The sequence below is a fragment of the Mus musculus genome, chromosome 8 (assembly GCF_000001635.26).
Source record: "Mus musculus strain C57BL/6J chromosome 8, GRCm38.p6 C57BL/6J".
NCBI lineage: Eukaryota > Metazoa > Chordata > Mammalia > Rodentia > Muridae > Mus > Mus musculus.
In genome coordinates this window covers 57402693-57419693 of record NC_000074.6, presented here as the reverse complement: position 1 = coordinate 57419693, position 17001 = coordinate 57402693, and the positions used below count along the sequence as shown (strand labels likewise).

The window sequence follows — 17001 nt, the reverse complement described above, 5'->3', positions numbered from 1 at the left end:
ACAGTGCTGTTTTTGCTGAGGCCAGACATGTGGAAGGACACGTGGTGTTTGGAGAGAGTATAAATAGGACTCAGCGGACAATGACAGTGATGGACACTTATATAGCTAGCTGTGGACAATGACAGTGACAGACGCTTACATAGCTAGCTGTGCAATGCTTTGTAGGTCTCACATCTTTACTTTCTCCATCTTTGTTTCATTGAGAGAGGAATGGCAAAGAGCTTCTTCTGGCATCCTGGCTGGTCCTGGTCACCCCTGCTGACTCCTGCCAATTTGGTGGAGGCCTGGTAGTTTCTGCTGGATCATGACACCACTGCTGATTCATGTTTGGTATCCTGACACTACCGAACTGGACTGCTGGTCTCCCGACAAAAGGCAATAAGAACTGTACCAAGGAACTACTTCTAAACAGGTCCACATCCCCTTGTCCTATTTACCATCTTTTCTCCCCTCCCTTTGAATGGTGAGCTAGAAAGGAGGTGGAAACATTTGAGAACCCTTATTAAAAGTAGGCTTAAAAAAATCTAAGCCTACATTAGGCTTAAATTACAAAGGCTGTATAAAATTAATCCTTTAAAATATATATAAATAAGTAACAAGGAAATGAATTGATGATTTCAAGATTCTTCTAAAATAGTAAAATGTTAGTGAATACAAATTGAACTACTAAGAATTCTATTTATTTAATATCATTAAAATTGAACTTATATAAATTTAGACCTTCCTGGAGAGGAGATGAAAGGAGAGGAGAGGAGAGGAGAGGAGAGGAGAGGAGAGGAGAGGAGAGGAGAGGAGAGGAGAGGAGAGGAGAGGAGAGGAGAGGTATACCCTGCCTTAAAAACCCAAGAGCTGAGGATGTACCTTCGTGACAGAATGATTGCCTAACATGAGAGAGGCTCTGGGTTCTATACCCAGCAACATAAAACAAGCACACAAATAGTCCCCAGCAAGTGATGTTAACTTTTGCTATGTCTGATGGGAACAAAGCAGGGCTATAAAGAGTAACGAAATCAGGGCTAGTCTTCTGGACCATCAGCATGGAAAGTCAAGAGATCTGGGAAGCCCATCACGTTGAGCAATTGTGCTATGTGAACTTGTTAGGTCCTCTATTTCTGACTCTGTCCAAGTTCTTCTGCTAGTCACCATGGAGAAAAGTGTGTATCACTTAGGAATCCTTAGCCTACAGGTCTCTCCTTCTGTGAAAATAGTTCTTTCATGGTTGTGTAACGTCACTTCAAAATTTTAAGACTGAGCAACCCAGGAATAAAAATAGATTTTAAAGGAAAAAAATTTAGAAAACCAGTAAGTTGTCAATTTGATGAGCATCATTTTGATGTTTTAATTTGATCCTTTGTTGTTCTTTCGTTTTCAGTGAGAGTTCTGAATATAAATTGGGTCAATTTTACCATAAATTCAGAAGGCAAAGCTCTTCAAAAGAGCATTCTACAATCTTTCTGATTTTGACTCAATAACAGGGAATTTCTTTCTTTTCTTTTAAAGTTGCTAACTGACTTTCCAACAGTTTTCAATGCAGTGACACTCTGTCATCCACTGTCATTAAAAACTATCCAGGCTGGGGAGCTGGCTCAGTTATAGATCGCAATCCCCAGCACTACATAATTCAGATATGGAGGCCCCTGCCTACAACCTACAACTGAGGCACAGCATCAGAAGACGATCAGATGTTCAAGGTCATCTTCAGCTGTATCTGGAGATTAAAGCCACCATGAGTTACATTGGACAAATACAAACTAACAAGACAACAACAAAACCCCACTCACTTTTGTGTCTCTTACACATCTACTGCATCTTATCCTGTTTTCCCTCAGGTGAAAACACGAAGAGATCCCGTGCCTACAGGCCTATAATATCTTGTGCTGTTACTGGTCTGTATTATTTGATTCCCTTATCTCAGGGAAGAATTTTGGCTCTGGAAAAAGGGAAGGCCAATCACTCTCTAAGCTTGCTGATGCTAATCAACATACATCTCACTCTTTGCCTTGTTCCTCTACGCTTGCCTGTGGCATTTCCATCTGGCCCTTGGCCCCAGAATCTTCTCCAGACCCTACAAGAGTGTTTCACTAAAGCCAGAATGATGTGAATAAGTAATAAACACTGGGAACTTGCTATGGGTTCAGTGGTCTGGGAACTTCAAATGCAGAGCATGCACTTACCCTAGGGTCAGGTTTTCAATTCTCCTGATGCCACATCTGCGTCACCAGTCGCACGCTGTGGAACTGAGACCCTACTCTTAAAGGTCTTCTGCACTTACTTTGCCAGATTTGAGCGATGAAAAAAATTGCAAGAAGCCTGGTTAAAATGTGAATTTCTAATAAAAATGAGCAAAAACCCCCTTAGTATATGCATATAGAAGTCTAAGTGTGTACATTGGAGGTACTTATGTTTTTTAAAAAAGTGTCCAATGTTGATCTGAAATCCAAATTTAGCAAGGATTGCTGGAGATTACCTGGCAATTCTCTCTTGGGTCTGTGTTCCCTCTGTGGAAATGAGGTGCAAAAGTTCCATTTTTTCCCCTTTGTCTCTGATTTCTGGTTGCCATGAGGTGATGCGCACAGCTTCCTTGGCCAGGCACTCCTACCACGATGAACTGCCTCACCACAGGCCCAAGAGCTACGAAGCTAGCCAACCACAGTCTAAAACAACAGAAACCGCAAGCCACAGTAACACTTTCCTGTTCTTGAGTCTGTTGTCTCAGATGATATTTGCTGCTGGGATGGAAAGCTGACACAGTGTAACAACCATCAAACACAGTGTAACAACCATCAAGCTCTACCCTTCCCCACTTCCCGAGAGCCTGACATCACTGCTCCAATCTAGAGATGATGCTGTCTTTTCCTGGGCCTGTGAAGCTTCTGAGATAGCTCTATGTAAAGAGACACCCTTTGCTAATCAGACACACAGCTGGGACGGAAGGACGTGGGTAGAATTTCAGCTCTACTTGCCACCTGGCCAGGCTCAGGAAATGGATACATCAGGGTCATCCTTGGTAGACTTGGTACCTGAACCTGACTGTTGTCTTTGGTTGCTGTTAAATGTTGAAGCATCTTTAGTTCCTGGTCCTTGTTTGCTTTCAATTATTTGTTTTCTGGATGTCTTAGTGTCTTCTAGCTTGAATCGACTTACCATCCAGTAGATCCTCTTCCATAACAATCATTCCCTCCCTCCCTCCCTCCCTCCCTCCCTCCCTCCCTCCCTCCCTCCCTCTCTCTCTCTCTCTCTCTCTCTTTCCCATTTCCCTTCTCCATACAACAGGCAAACACGGTCTCTAGCTGAGTCTGGTTTTACCTTCCCACTGGTGTCCTGGTTTCTAGCTGATGTTCCAGGGCCAGGGATGACACTGTTTTTCTCAAAGGAGGTCAACGACTCTACCTGCATCTTGAGATTTATATTATAACTCAGTCCTCAAAGATAAGAAGGGAGCTCATGATGATGCTGTCAGAATCTACAAAACTGCTGGACAGAGCCAGGCACAATGGTCCCCCTTGGAATCCTAGCTCTTAGGATCCTAGGCAAGAGAACCACAAGTTCCAGGTCAGCTTATGTGTTCAAGGCCAGCCTGAGCTACAGGGCAAGACCCTGACTCACACAAAACAAAACAAAACAAAACAAAACAAAACAAAACAAAACAGAAAAATCTCAACTATACAATTCTAAGAATATTTTCTAGACCCATATGCTGTGCTGTGTGTAGAAAAGACAGTAACCATCCAAGTCAATATAAAATGCGTTTGGAATCAGTATGCTTTAGTGGAAAGAATATGAACTTTAGAAAAAAAAAACCAACAGATCTAGGTTAAACTATAGCCCTACTTCCTACTACCTATGTGACTTTGGGGAAAGCCCTCCTTCCTATGTTTATGAGAGTGGAATAAGACTTAATTGCAGAGATTTAAAAGTCATTTTCTAGATCTGCGGTTGTGACTTCTATAAGCTTAAAGCCTTAAATAAGACATGCATTGTCTCATGGTGCTGGAAGCCTAGAGTTTGAAATCAAGGTGCCAATGGCTGGTTTTCTTCTGAGGGCCATAGACAATGGCCTTCATGGTGGCATTTATGTCCTTCTATGTCCCGATGTCCCGCTTTCTAAGGATACTTGTCATACTGGCTTATGGTCCATCCTATAACTCCATTAAACATTGCTATATCTGTAATGACCCTACCCCCAAATAAAGTCAGACTCTCCTATCTTTTTTTCCCATGGGACATAATTTAACTAATACCACACTGATGAAAGAGTTCAATTAGGTAACTCTTGGGATAGAAGCGCTTCATGTGAGGTACTGGGGTTCAGAAAGACAAATGTCTAGGTGGATTCTAGTCTCTAAGTGTCAAACTTAGGAAAGGATGCACGTAAGGGCCAGGACACTAGAAAGGGGCCCTGAGACTGGATATAAAGAGACTGTAAGGGAGGGAATGGGCAAGAGAATGAAGCAGTCGAAGGGAGCACACTGGGAATGAAGGAATACCGGGAAAGGAGGATTGGGAGGGAGGTGGGGTAATCTCTATTCCTACACAGAGTTCACATGAGAAGCTGTGTGAGAACCTATTGCTTTACAAACCAATGTAAAGATGCAAACAAATACCTCTCAGTTTAATGATACACTTATTATATATTTTGTATGGGGAAGGGTTGTGTGCACCTATACCACGTGCACATATGGAAGTCAGAGGATAACATAGGAGAGTTGTTCTCTCTTTTCCCCATGTTCGTTCCAGGGATTGAACTCAGGTCATCAGCCTTGGTAGCAAGTGCCTTTGTCCACTGAGTCATCTTGCAGACCTTAAAAACAAACCAAAAAGAAGTGCTTTAATAATTAGTACTGTTATGGTTTTGTCTTCTGGGCCTTAGGGATGGTCATAAGAATATTTAGCTACTCTTTGGAATTAAGGCCATATGGCGAGAAGCCACACTTGGAAGAAATAAAATCAGAAAATATAAATATTAGAAAATGTCTCAACAATGTAATACTATTGATGAGCATTATTACTTGTGTTTGTGTGTTTGTATAAATGGGTAGAAAGAGCAGGGTTATGGGGTAGATGGTAAACAAAGGAGATTGGATTTAATGGTCTAGGGTGACTGGTTTCCAACGAACACTCCATTTTACTTTACTTTGGAAACAGAGTCAGAGAGAATAATGAAATCAAGTTTATCCTTGAACTTGAATATAATTTATGCCAGAAGCAGAATTGGTTTTTGGAGTAAAAGGGCTATTGAAGAATCAACCATTTAATTTTGATGACAGAAAAGCTCAAGCTATAATTATTCCATAAATAGCATAACTTGGAAAATGCTTGTTAGAGTAACCTTTTTAAACCTCTGTGGGATTTAAAAGTGATACATTTTCCATGGCACTTTTGACTTTAATGTGTTATGTGAAGAGACATTCTCACCGTTCATAAAACGAGGAAGGAGAACAATGTATTTGTTAGTTCATGAACAGAGACATCTCTTTTGATCTTGAACTCTTCCCTTCAGGATATCCTCCATGGCAGCTGGTAACTAAGACAGTGCAAAGGAATGCGTGGCCGAGAGGGTCTTCGAGGAGATGAAGGGTTATTCCTAAGAATCTGGTCTCCATTAAGAAGAGAGAAAGAGGAAATGTGTTTGAGTTGCCGAAGGAAGACTCTAGACTACATCAAAATACTCTCTGGGTGTGTTGGTAATCAATAAAATACATGTTCAACAGAGAGTAAGCAATAGCATCTCTAAGAGCTATAAAATTATGGCAGGTATCATGGAGCTAACAGTTCCCAGAGAGTACAAGACCATCCAAATATTCAACCTAGCACATAAAATATCCATGACTCTCCTTTCTTTTCCAGTAGCAAACACCCTTACGCTTTTCTAAGTGATCTGAGTTATTTCTGCAGGATTGGATTCCTAATACTCAATCCAATAAAATAGCTTTTAAAAAATGGGCTGTTGAATTAAATTGGTCGATTGGAAAGTTAACTTGTACTCATTATAATCATGATAGTCTGAAAACGTGATGACCGTAACCTATAAATAAAACACCATGATATTCTCATGGATTTTTGTTAGTGGAGACACAGAAAAACAGAAAATGGAAAATTTTCCAGAGATAGGCTGAGGGCCTCAATCCTAAGAGAAACTAGATTTCTCTGAGGAGAAAATAGTTTCCCATCACACCCTTTGTGTCTGATTCTAGAAAGCGTCCTTTTATTTTCTGTGTGGAAGCTAGAGTCCTCTTGGGAACTCTGTTAATAGAGACTGAGGAAGCAATGCATCCCCCAAGGTGGTTGCTTCAGTTGATCCAGAACAGCAGGTACATGCTCAGATACCCTACCATCTTGTCTAAGAAGACAATTTTAATGAAAATTTATAGAAGATTGAAGACTAGCTATCACTTAAGCCTTTTTTTCTTCTGTTCAATAACATGGCTTCCTTAACAAGACCTGAACAAGAACAATACCAACAAACATATTAAAAGGAAATGGGAAAACCTTACAGGAAACCCAACCCTAGGCAAAGAACTACAGGCAACTAAAGAAAGGTCTTGTTATGTTTCCCAGATAAGCCTCAAAGAATCTATCTGCCCTAGTCTCCTACATAGCTAGGATCGTAAGCATATTCCATTGTACCTGATTTAAACGAACCCATTTTCCAAAGTGGCTTCGTGTCTTAACCTTACCAGATTCCCTGATAACAAAAGTGGAAATGTTCAGAGCAAAGTACACAAAAAACAACAACGAGTCTTAGGTTTCTAGCAGTACTCCTGGCTAAATCATGTGAAAGCCATCTTGTACTAAACCACTTTCATATACTGAATACAAACGTGAGATCTACTTTAGAGTCATACGAAGGTAAGCTATGCCCCAGAAGTCACTGTGTAACCACTCTGGATTTACTTTTTAGTACTTTTGGTTAACAGTGACTTTGGACTCTAATGACCATGCAAGTACGATTGACAAGGGTTTGGGCCCAAGAAGGTTATAAGATTCTCAAATAAAGAACACTTGGATGGCTGTAATCTGTGAGAGGCGAGGGATGGAAGGAAGCACGTGTATTGTCGTAGAGCAAGTCTTACAGGGAACGTTCAGCTTAGGCCGGAACTGGAAGAGGGAAAAGGAAGGGAAAACCCTGAGAACCTGCGAAGCCTGAGCTCAGGCAGCCCTCACCTAGACTCTCAAAGAAACAGCATCTGAAAGGAAAAGGATCGCGCTCAGAACCCTGAGACCAAGTTCTCAACACAAAGGAGATTTCTCTGGCCCAGAGGGACAGAGGGCAGGACATAAGAGACAAAGGCAGGAGATAGAGGATGCGGGAGAAGGGGAAGGGAACAAGGGAGCGGGAGGAGGGCTATTTGTTCCAAATAGCCTCTGGATAGAGAGAAGACAGATGTGGCATATAGGAAAATGACAATTTATAAAGATGCAAGGGGAAATCTCGTGTTAGGGTGAGGTGTTTAATTTAAACTGGGCATGTTAATTAGGTGAGCCAAAGAGGGGTTTGATTGCTGGACTACAATACTTTGATAGCTGGACCTTAGTAGTCAGTCTCAGGAGGAGAAAGTGTGCAAATAAGGGAAGAATAGACCTTACGGGCTAGCATCAGGAACGTAATCTAGCAGTTTTTAGCAAAGCAGAGGGAATGGGGAGAAGGACAAGGCCTGCCAGGGACTTGCTCGCTATGCCCAAGCTGGCCAGAGCTCCTTCAACATCAAAAGTTGTCTCCAGCTCTCAGCTGCCCTTAGTTGCCTGAAGTTCTTTTCTGAGGGTTGTGTCCCTTTGAGATCTCCCCTTCCGTGTTAATGTGTCTGCTGAAGTTCTCCTTGTTCAGGTCTTGTTTAAGCAGCCATGTTGTTGAGACTTCGAGGGTGTAGTTTCTCTAACGTTACTAGGGGACAAAATTTCACAGAGGACTTCCTGCTGCTCTGAGAATCTTTGAGCCTTTATGAGATGTTCCTTGAGCCTTAGGTGTGGGAGTCGAGCTGTAGATGGATCAGCTGGGGCTGGGTACCACATGCTCACTTGTGCTGCAGTTTGATGGGTTGTGGTTTTCTGTAATGATCTCCATCTGCTGCAGAGACGTGTCCTTGATGAGGAGCGAGGACCACACTTATCTGCGGGTAGTAAGGATAAATACTTAGAGTGTAGCTGATGCTGCCTTAGCAAAGGGGCAGCTGTAGGTTCTCCTTGAAGATCTGCGACCTCACAAGCTCCAGGTAGTTGTGAAGGTAGTCACAAATTGCTTATTTAATATCAAGCTATACGCATATGTAACATTATACAGACCTAGCAGACTGTGTCTGTATATTTACCCCCCCATGTGTATATGTTTGTGTGTGTGTGTGTGTGTGTGTGTGTGTGTGTGAGAGAGAGAGAGAGAGAGAGAGAGAGAGAGAGAAGAATTAAAGAAAGAAGCCAGAAATCATGAATTTGAGAGAGAGAGGGAACAAAATGTATATGGGAGGGGTTAGAGGGAGGAAAGGGAAAGGAAAAAAGGATTTAGTTATATTTAAATTTTATTTTTAATTTCAAAACAATTTTTAAAAAAGGTCTCAAGCTAGTAATGCTATGCTGTTTCTAGGAAGAGCAATTAATTCCAAGCCTTGTCCAGAAAGATCCGTTTCCAGCCCACACTGTGTAGGATCTCTATCCTGCTTCATATGAGTTCACATTGCTAATTTCATTTTAAATAGTACAGAATCCTGATAAATAGTAACAATACAATTAGCTCCTAGTTTATAAATATCTACATGTTTAGAACTATTAAAGACAAAAGGCATATACATTGATCAAGAGAAAAAAAATTAGGATTTCAAAAGTGTGTATTCCTGAGGTGGTTTTACTTATTGAAGTAAGCCAGGTCCAGCATTCTGCTTGTCAGCCAGAAGGCACCCCGTGTTACTTGTGGAGAATTCCTTCTTATAAATTGGCGGAGCTTCAAAGGAGCAGAGGGTTGCCGGGCGTTTCTGGCCTTCCACTGTAGGCTACCGAGCAGAGAACGTTTAAATCTGCATTACAAATGAGGCTGAGCTGGGAAAGTAGAACGATTAATTCCAAAAGGGCAGTGAGAAGCAGACCCAAGACTAAGGCGGCAAACATAGAAGGTGAGCGCCGCGCGCGTATGGCCTGGCCTAAGTCAAAAGAATCCACGGATAAAGCGCGCTGTTTGTTACTCCTCTTCCCTACACAGGTTTGTGGTTGGCAGCTGCCAGGGATGATATTCAGGACACTGTTCTCACCTAGGAAGAGAGCCAATGAAAGAAATCTAGCTTCGGAAAGAAAAGAAACATCGAATTCTGACTTGGGCTGGGTATTAATAGCGGCTATTAAACCCAGCCCTGCAGATGTTTACCTGGGCGTGGCTATGCTTGACTCTACCTGCCAGGAGCTTCTGCTCTTTGCTTTGTGGGTGTTACCGACAAAGTCTGCAGCCTTTTTCAATTGATTGCCATCTAAATGAGTGGGACAGAGAGGTCCTGGCAGGACACCATGTCCTTACTGTTTTCTTTCATACAAGTTTAGAGTCTTGTCCAGACTGCATGTAGCATTCACCGCCAAAGCTAGGGTCACGTAATGGCAGCTTTTACCTACATTCCATTGCGTGTACTTTTCTGACGCTTGCTTTTAGGGTAGGAAATGAATAAGCATATAAACCCAAACTGCTTTAGCATTGGAAAATTCCAGCCCAGCACGGTGATGCATGCGTGCCTGTAATCCCAGTATTTAACAGGGCGCCGCAGGACCATCAGAAGCACAAAGTCAGCTTCCTCTAGATTCTGAGTTGCAACCCAGCCCAGGCTACACAAAACCTTGTTACAAAACCCTCACCCGACAAATCCGATGGCTCAGTGGGTAACAATGGTCATTGTGTAGACCTGATCATAAGTTTAATCCCTTGGAGGCCTTACAGTGAAAGGAGATGGACTCCCAAAAGTCGTTCTTGGACCTCTACGAGCACACACCTGGCTCAGTTGTACCGACACACTCACATGCATTGCACACACAGAATAATAACAAAAATAAAAATTTAAAAAACACACACACACACACACACACACACACACACACACACACACACACACTTTTATGCCCCAGGGTAAGGGGGTGGGGGGATGAGGTGGGGGTGGTTGGGTGGTGAGGGGGCAGTGGGGAGCAGTAGGGGGAGTATCCTCTCAGAGGCAAGCGGGAGAGAGGAGGGAGTGAAGAATCTTTGGAGCCAGGACTGGGAAGGGAGGCAACATTTGGAATGTAAATAAATAAAACAATTAAACACACACACAGTGAATAAAAAATAAATAAATCCAGAGGAAAATCAGTTGTCTATGTAAATAAAAGCTATCTCAGTGGTGAATCTTTTCATTATTATTATTATATCATGAACTACATCTCAACGGCACCCCCCCCCCCCCCCCCCGCTTCTCCTTCTGGCCCCTCCCAACAACCATCACTCAGATCCTCTCCTCCTCCACTTCCTTTCAGAAAAGAGCAGGCCTCCCAGGGCTTGAGTTTCAGATCTTAACCATTCTGATGGGTGTACGGTGGAATCTCAGAGTCGTTTGGATTTGCAATTCTCAGAGGTATATCTTGATGAGAAGATTTGTATTAGGTGACATTTGGTATTCTAATTTAGAGTAAGTATTGTGACATGCTAGGAATGAAGTGTGATACTTCTGGGTCTCTTTAACCAGCTAGAAATAGTCATTGAAGCAAAAGGGTTTTCTCTTTCTTTCTTTCTTCCTTCCTCCCTCCCTCCCTCCCTCCCTCCCTCCCTCCCTCCCTCTCTCTCTCTCTTTCTTTCTTTCTTTCTTTCTTTCTTTTTACAGATGGTTGTAAGCTACCATGTGGTTGCTGGGAATTGAACTCAGAACTTCTGGAAGAGTAGCCAGTGCCCTTAACCACTGAGCCATCTCTCCAGCCCTCAGAAACAAAAGTTTAACTGTGTTCATACCCATGCAACTTCCAGTGCTATCCGACTTTAGGAATTATCAGACTCTGTACCTGATGAAGATACTGTCTCTCCATCTGAGTGTGGGGGCACATGCCCATACTTCCAGCATTTAGGGGGCAGCTAAGGGAAGATTGTGAGTTTTAAGCCCACCTATACTACCTCATGAGACCCCCATCTCAAAAAGAAATCAGAGGGGCCAGCAAAACGCTCAGAGAATAAAGATGCTTGATCTCCAGGTCCCAAGTGGTGGAAGGCGAGAGTCAACTGCCAAAAGTTGTCCTCTGACCTCTTTCTGCATGCTGTGGTTCTAGTGTACACAAATACACAAATACACACACACACACACACACACACACACACACACGATAAATAAATAAACAAATGTTTTTAAAGGAAAGAGAAAGCAACAGCAATAAATAAGCACTTTTCTCCGGTAACTGCAAACCTTTCCTGTTTACTCTGCCTTGTGATACATGGGCCAAGATTCTGAAACTACTCTGTGTTGGTCAGCTGGTTTCCTCTTACAATATCCTAGACGATGCAGCAGGTTGAGAGGCCAAGCGTTGCCCTTCTTCCTATTTTGCTGGTCCCTTGGGTCACTGTCAGGAATGACCTTCCACTGTCACAGTCACCTCCTGCCTGTCGTTTCTTTGCTTGCTTCTAGGTCCTCACTGTAAGGGTTTTGAGGTGCCATTGGCATTCAGTTCCAAGTCAGAGATCAAAAGCCCAGAGGAAAAGTAGTCCCCTAACCCTGAGGCCCGGGTCCCTGATCTAGGTGCCCTGAATCCAACTTTAACTTCCAGTAACTCTAACCTCTTTCCTGAGTAGCATCCGCTTCCTACCTCTGCTCTCACAGGATGAGAATGTCTTCGCTCCAGGTGTGATTCAGACACTCGGGGAAGAATGTGAAGAAAAGAGGCAGAAGTCTTAGATTCGTTCCTTGTGCCTAAACCAGTGTCTTTCCAACTTGAGCCATTGAGGCAAACAGAAAATTTCAATTGCAAGAATTTCACCACACCTGTCGGGATCATAGGTGGCAACCTTGGATATTCTACAACAGAGTTACAATAGACTTTCTAACTCAGGGAATCATGAGTTCTTCACTGACACTTGTTCCCAGGAAAGTTTAAGCGAAAACCCAGCACTAGAAGCATGCTCCTGAAAAGCTGTCTTTGCTGCATGTCTAAACCGAGGAAAGCTAATGAAGGAAGCAGTGTAGCTCAGGAATGGGTTTAAACTGGGAACAAAACACAAAGTATTTGTTCTAAATGGAATCGCCAAAGACACATCTAAAAATACTTAGTTTTAAAAGAAGAAGAAGAGAAAAGAAAAGAAAAGAAAAGAAAAGAAAAGAACCTGGTTCCTTGCTCTCAAATATGGCTGCTCCTTGCAGTCATATGGAGCCCTTAAAATTATAGACTGCAAAGTTTGACCCCCGGCTACAGTACTCAGACTCTAAGCTTGAGATCATAAAATTGATTCCCCCTCCTCCCTTTAAACCTCCTCATGTGATCAAGGGATTTGATGATCAACAGGTTTAGGATCTATTGTTATACAGAAGGAGGTTCAGCTTGTCATTTTTTTTCTCCATTAGAAGTATGTACTTGGAGCAGCGCAGTGATGACAGTCCCTACCTTGGCAGGGGGCAGAGAGAGAAAAACTGGGCGGGAGGTGGGGGTGGGGGTGGGGAGACAAAAAACCAGAACATCTTCCCCAGGAGGCTGCTTTCAGAAGGGCTTTTGATCATCCTCCACCCAATGTCAGGGCCAATCAGGCATCTTCAGCACCAGCTCAACCCCAGGAAACTGGCCCTGAATGCTGCCGCGCATCCCTGCGTGCCGGGACCTCAAGGCATGTCCTGGTGTCCAGGATGCCAGAATGTGACGGTCAACAGTCACAATGTTGTTGTCATCGTCATTGTTTTGGTTGTTACCTCTGGGTGAGTCTAACATACAGTGACCACACTCCTGACTTCTTGAAACATCCAACAGAGCTTCCGAGAGTGTATGTAGACACTGGGAAATGAAATCAATGACAGAAATGCAGCCAAAAAAGGGAGAAGTCAGACAGCCTCACTTAATGTTACCCATGGTCACTTTTCTTGCAGTGTGACTTTGAAGGGAACCACAGAGCAAGGGTAGCTTTAGTGTTCTTTAGTTACTCATATGAAGAAAATAAGAAAGGGTCACTCTCGGGCCGTGGCTACTAGAGGAGTTGTCACCACACCTTACAGAACTGAGAAAGCCAATGACTTCCTGTCAAGTGACAGGATGTGAAATCTGTCAATTAAAAGTTTGCTGCAGGGGCTGGAGAGATGACTGAGCAGCGGTTAAGAGCACTGACTGCTCTTCCAGAGGTCCTGAGTTCAATTCCCAGCAACCACATGGTAGCTCACAACCATCTATAATAGGATCTAATGCCCTCTTCTGGTGTGTCTGAAGACAGCAACAGAGACAGTGTAGTCAAATATCTAAATAATTTTTTAAAAAAAGGTTTACGCCAGGCGTGGTGGCACACACCTTTAATCCCAGCACTCAGGAGGCAGAGGCAGGCGAATGTCTGAGTTCGAGGCCAGCCTGGTCTACAAAGTGAGTTCCAGGACAGCCAGAGCTACACAGAGAAACCCTGTCTCAAAAAACCACCCCCCCCCCCAAATAACTTTATATGCCCCAGTTCAGGGGAACGCCAGGGCCAAGAAGTGGGAGTGGGTGGGTAGGGGAGCAGGGCGGGGAGGGGGGAGGGTATAGGGGATTTTTGGGATAGCATTTGAAATGTAAATGAAGAAAATATCTAATTAAAAAAAAAGTTTGCTGCAACAAATACCTTTATGCCGTGTCATCACAAAGAAAGGTCAAAGAAAAAGCCGTGTCTCTGTCCCAGACACGGGCATGACAGAACCAAAGTGTAGTAGAGACATGTGACTTTGTTATATTTTTAAAAATAACAGAGCAAAACAAATTGAAGCAAACTGAATTCGTTCATTCATTGTTTTACGAAGGACAAAACAGCTCCTTGTTTCCTAATTGATCCTGTGGACCAAACACCCTGTGGAGTCTAGCCCGGGTAATACCACAGGGCTATTTAGTGTTAACTTTGTGTCCTGGATTTGATCAGGAAATTCGCTAGGCGTGTGGCTTTTCAATCCAGAGATCTGTTGACACGAGAAATCCTCAGCACTTTGGGTGATTCAAGTGAACTTTCATTATTGTACTCCTTTGTTATTTCCACATTGCTCAGGAATCCGTCACTTCTGCCTGAATTATGTGCTGTTCAGGATGGATGCTCATACCACCCACTCAGCAAGGGCAACCTCAGCTTCTTGAACTCACAGAACCTATTGTTCTGTTCCTTTCTTACGGGTGCTGTCCCCGCAGCTACGTACCTCCAGCTGGGAGGGCAGGGAAATGACTCCCTAGAGAGTCATTGATCATGGTAATAAACGGTCTGAGTTTTACTAAGTTCCATCAAAGTTCACCTATACACCGAAGTCAAACAATTCTTCTCTATACACCCTTTTCTTCCCTTCTGTTTGTATAAATATAAATACGGCCCATAAAGTTCATAAAGCACTGGTGTTTGTGTAATGGGTAAACTCGCTGAAAATTGTGTGAGTTTGGTATGAAGATGTGTTTTCCGCAGGGCAGGAGTCCCATTGATGCCTGGCTGAACCCCTAATTTTAATATGTACATTTGGATTTTCACTCTCTTCATTTTTCAGCCAGGACTCCCGAGCGTGATGACTTTAATTGCTGTTTGCTCTTTTAAGCATCTCCTAAGATTGATTATAAGATATTTGTTAACAGTCTAAGCCTTGTCTGGCTTCGTCTCATTCTCAACCCGTTCACTACTCACACTCCCAAATTAACTGGAAATATTCACTGCTCAGTCATGAGGCTGGAGTCCCTCTACTGCTACCCCAGGAAGAGAGAAAAGGGAGCCTGTCCTTCTGTTAATTAACGTCAACTTCAGTATTCACTGACTGCATCCTAGGCTGACTCTCTGCTGACTACTACTTTAAAAAAGAAGCAAATATGACCCCAGCTTCTCAGAGCATGGAGTGGCATTATTGAACCATCTTAGCACAGTTTACTGTGGAAGGATTTCAAAGCAAAACACACATAGCCACGTGCACACACACACACACACACACACACACACACACACACACATGCAAGCACATACCCATGTGAGGGAGGGACATTCAGGACAAAACAAAACAATTCAGGCATCCTTTCCTTGCTTTAAGCCCTCATTTACGCAATAACATATTTAATACCCAGTGTGTATTTCGTCTGGCAGTCTGTATTGCAATAAGTTATGGACAAAAGAAGGCGCAAACATTTAGCCACAGATGTCATCAAATAAAAGAACTTTTATAATAATGGCTTGTAATTTAACATCTGGACTTTAAGAGATGCCTTGTTAAGAAAAAGAAAGGGCCTTATTGACTCCCGTACTCGTCTTAATAGCTCGGTTTTTTGTTTGTTTGTTTGTTTGGTTTTTTTTTTTTTTTTTTTTTTTTTTTTTTGGCTTTTCAAGACAGGGTTTCTCTGTGTAGCCCTGGCTGTTCTGGAGCTCACTTTGTAGACCAGGCTGGCCTCGAACTCAGAAAACCGCCTGCCTCTGCCTCGAGTTCTGGGATTAAAAGCGCTAGCTCTGTTTTTTTAATTGACTGAGCAAACACCCAATTAGAATGATAATCTGCAAGGGTTACTCCTTTGTGGTAACAAGAAGGGAAAGGTAAGGAGTTATCAAAGTTGAGTTAGTGTCTGATGTCCTACTGACAAGTTAACTATCCATCCTTTTACATATTAAAGCCAGGAAGCTTAGGGGCTGGAGAGAAAGCTCTGTGGTTAAGATGGCTGCATCTACAAGACCAGGATTCAACTCCCGGGATCCTCAGGGCAGCTCACAATCATCTGTAACTCCAGTCCCAGGAGATAGGGCGCCCTCTTCTGGCATCCACACAGTCCACAAACACTCATGCAGGCAGGACACCCATATACATAACAATAATAAATAAATAAAATGTTTAAGCCAGGCAGTGGTGGCGCACGCCTTTAATCCCAGCACTCGGGAGGCAGAGGCGGGCGGATTTCAGAGTTTGAGGCCAACCTGGTCTACAGAGTGAGTTCCAGGACAGCCAGGACGACACAGAGAAACCCTGTCTCGAAAAAACAAACAAACAAACAACAACAACAACAAAAACCAACCAACCAAAAAAACAAAAACAAAAACAAAAAAACCCCACAAACAGCTCAGCTAAAGTCTCTGTCTCCTTATATTCATTTCAACTTAAGGTACCTGGTAATTACTTGTGAAATAAAATAAAAGGCTTTAGATATTATTTAGGCAGAAGGAATTATGCCTGACCTTAAACCTGCTGAAAAGTTGGGCTCTGGACTCGTTGCTTGCCTGGTTCTTTGTTATCTGTGCCTCCTTCACTTGTGTCTGATTCTCGTCTGTACGTTGGGATTAGCAACGATATATAACTTCCTGGGGGCAACCGTGTCTCAGATGGGTCCTTGGGGACTTTAATGTTGTGAGATATTTTTCCGTCTTGGTATGGAGATTGGATGTAGGGGCCAATACCGAATGCACACTCCACCCACTGAGTTACAACCGAGTCCTCTCAGGCAGGCTAGTTCTCTTTTGTTTAAACTACTACAACGGCTGTAGTTCTCACCTCTTGGAACTCATGAGAAATCCGATATCATCACCTCAACATCAAACTTCGTGTTCTGAGGAGTCCTGGAAGGCAGATGGGATAGGAATCTAAAGGCTCTTTCTCTGTGTGCTCGGAGTTGTCACTGTTTAAACTTTAGCTCAATGCTTTAGCACAAAGGTGCGCGCACCTGTAGTGTTGGGTTGGGACAGTACCTAAAAGTAGTAGGCTTAAACTGACGAGTAGTCACAAATTCCTTTTTGAGGTACGTTAAGGCTTTTATGATTGTTTTAAACACCTCCAGGGGACCGAGTACAAACCAGAAGCTGCATTAAAGCACCTGTGACCATCTTCATAGCAATTGGTGGAGACAGAACTGCCACGTTTGATGTAT

At 43.1% G+C, this 17001-nt stretch overlaps 1 long non-coding RNA gene across 2 annotated transcripts; it reads right to left on the bottom strand.

The window, feature by feature from the left end:
- Positions 1-4644: 4644 nt before the first annotated feature.
- Positions 4645-16577, bottom strand: Gm34099. 2 transcript variants are annotated; one of them, XR_378999.2, is made up of 4 exons: positions 16316-16577; positions 8017-8108; positions 5416-5592; positions 4645-4801 (listed from the first exon to the last, which is right to left on the bottom strand). It is a non-coding gene; the product is annotated as a predicted gene, 34099 (long non-coding RNA). The 2 variants fall into 2 exon arrangements; XR_870448.1 differs by lacking the exon at positions 16316-16577 and adding an exon at positions 9234-9264.
- Positions 16578-17001: the final 424 nt, after the last annotated feature.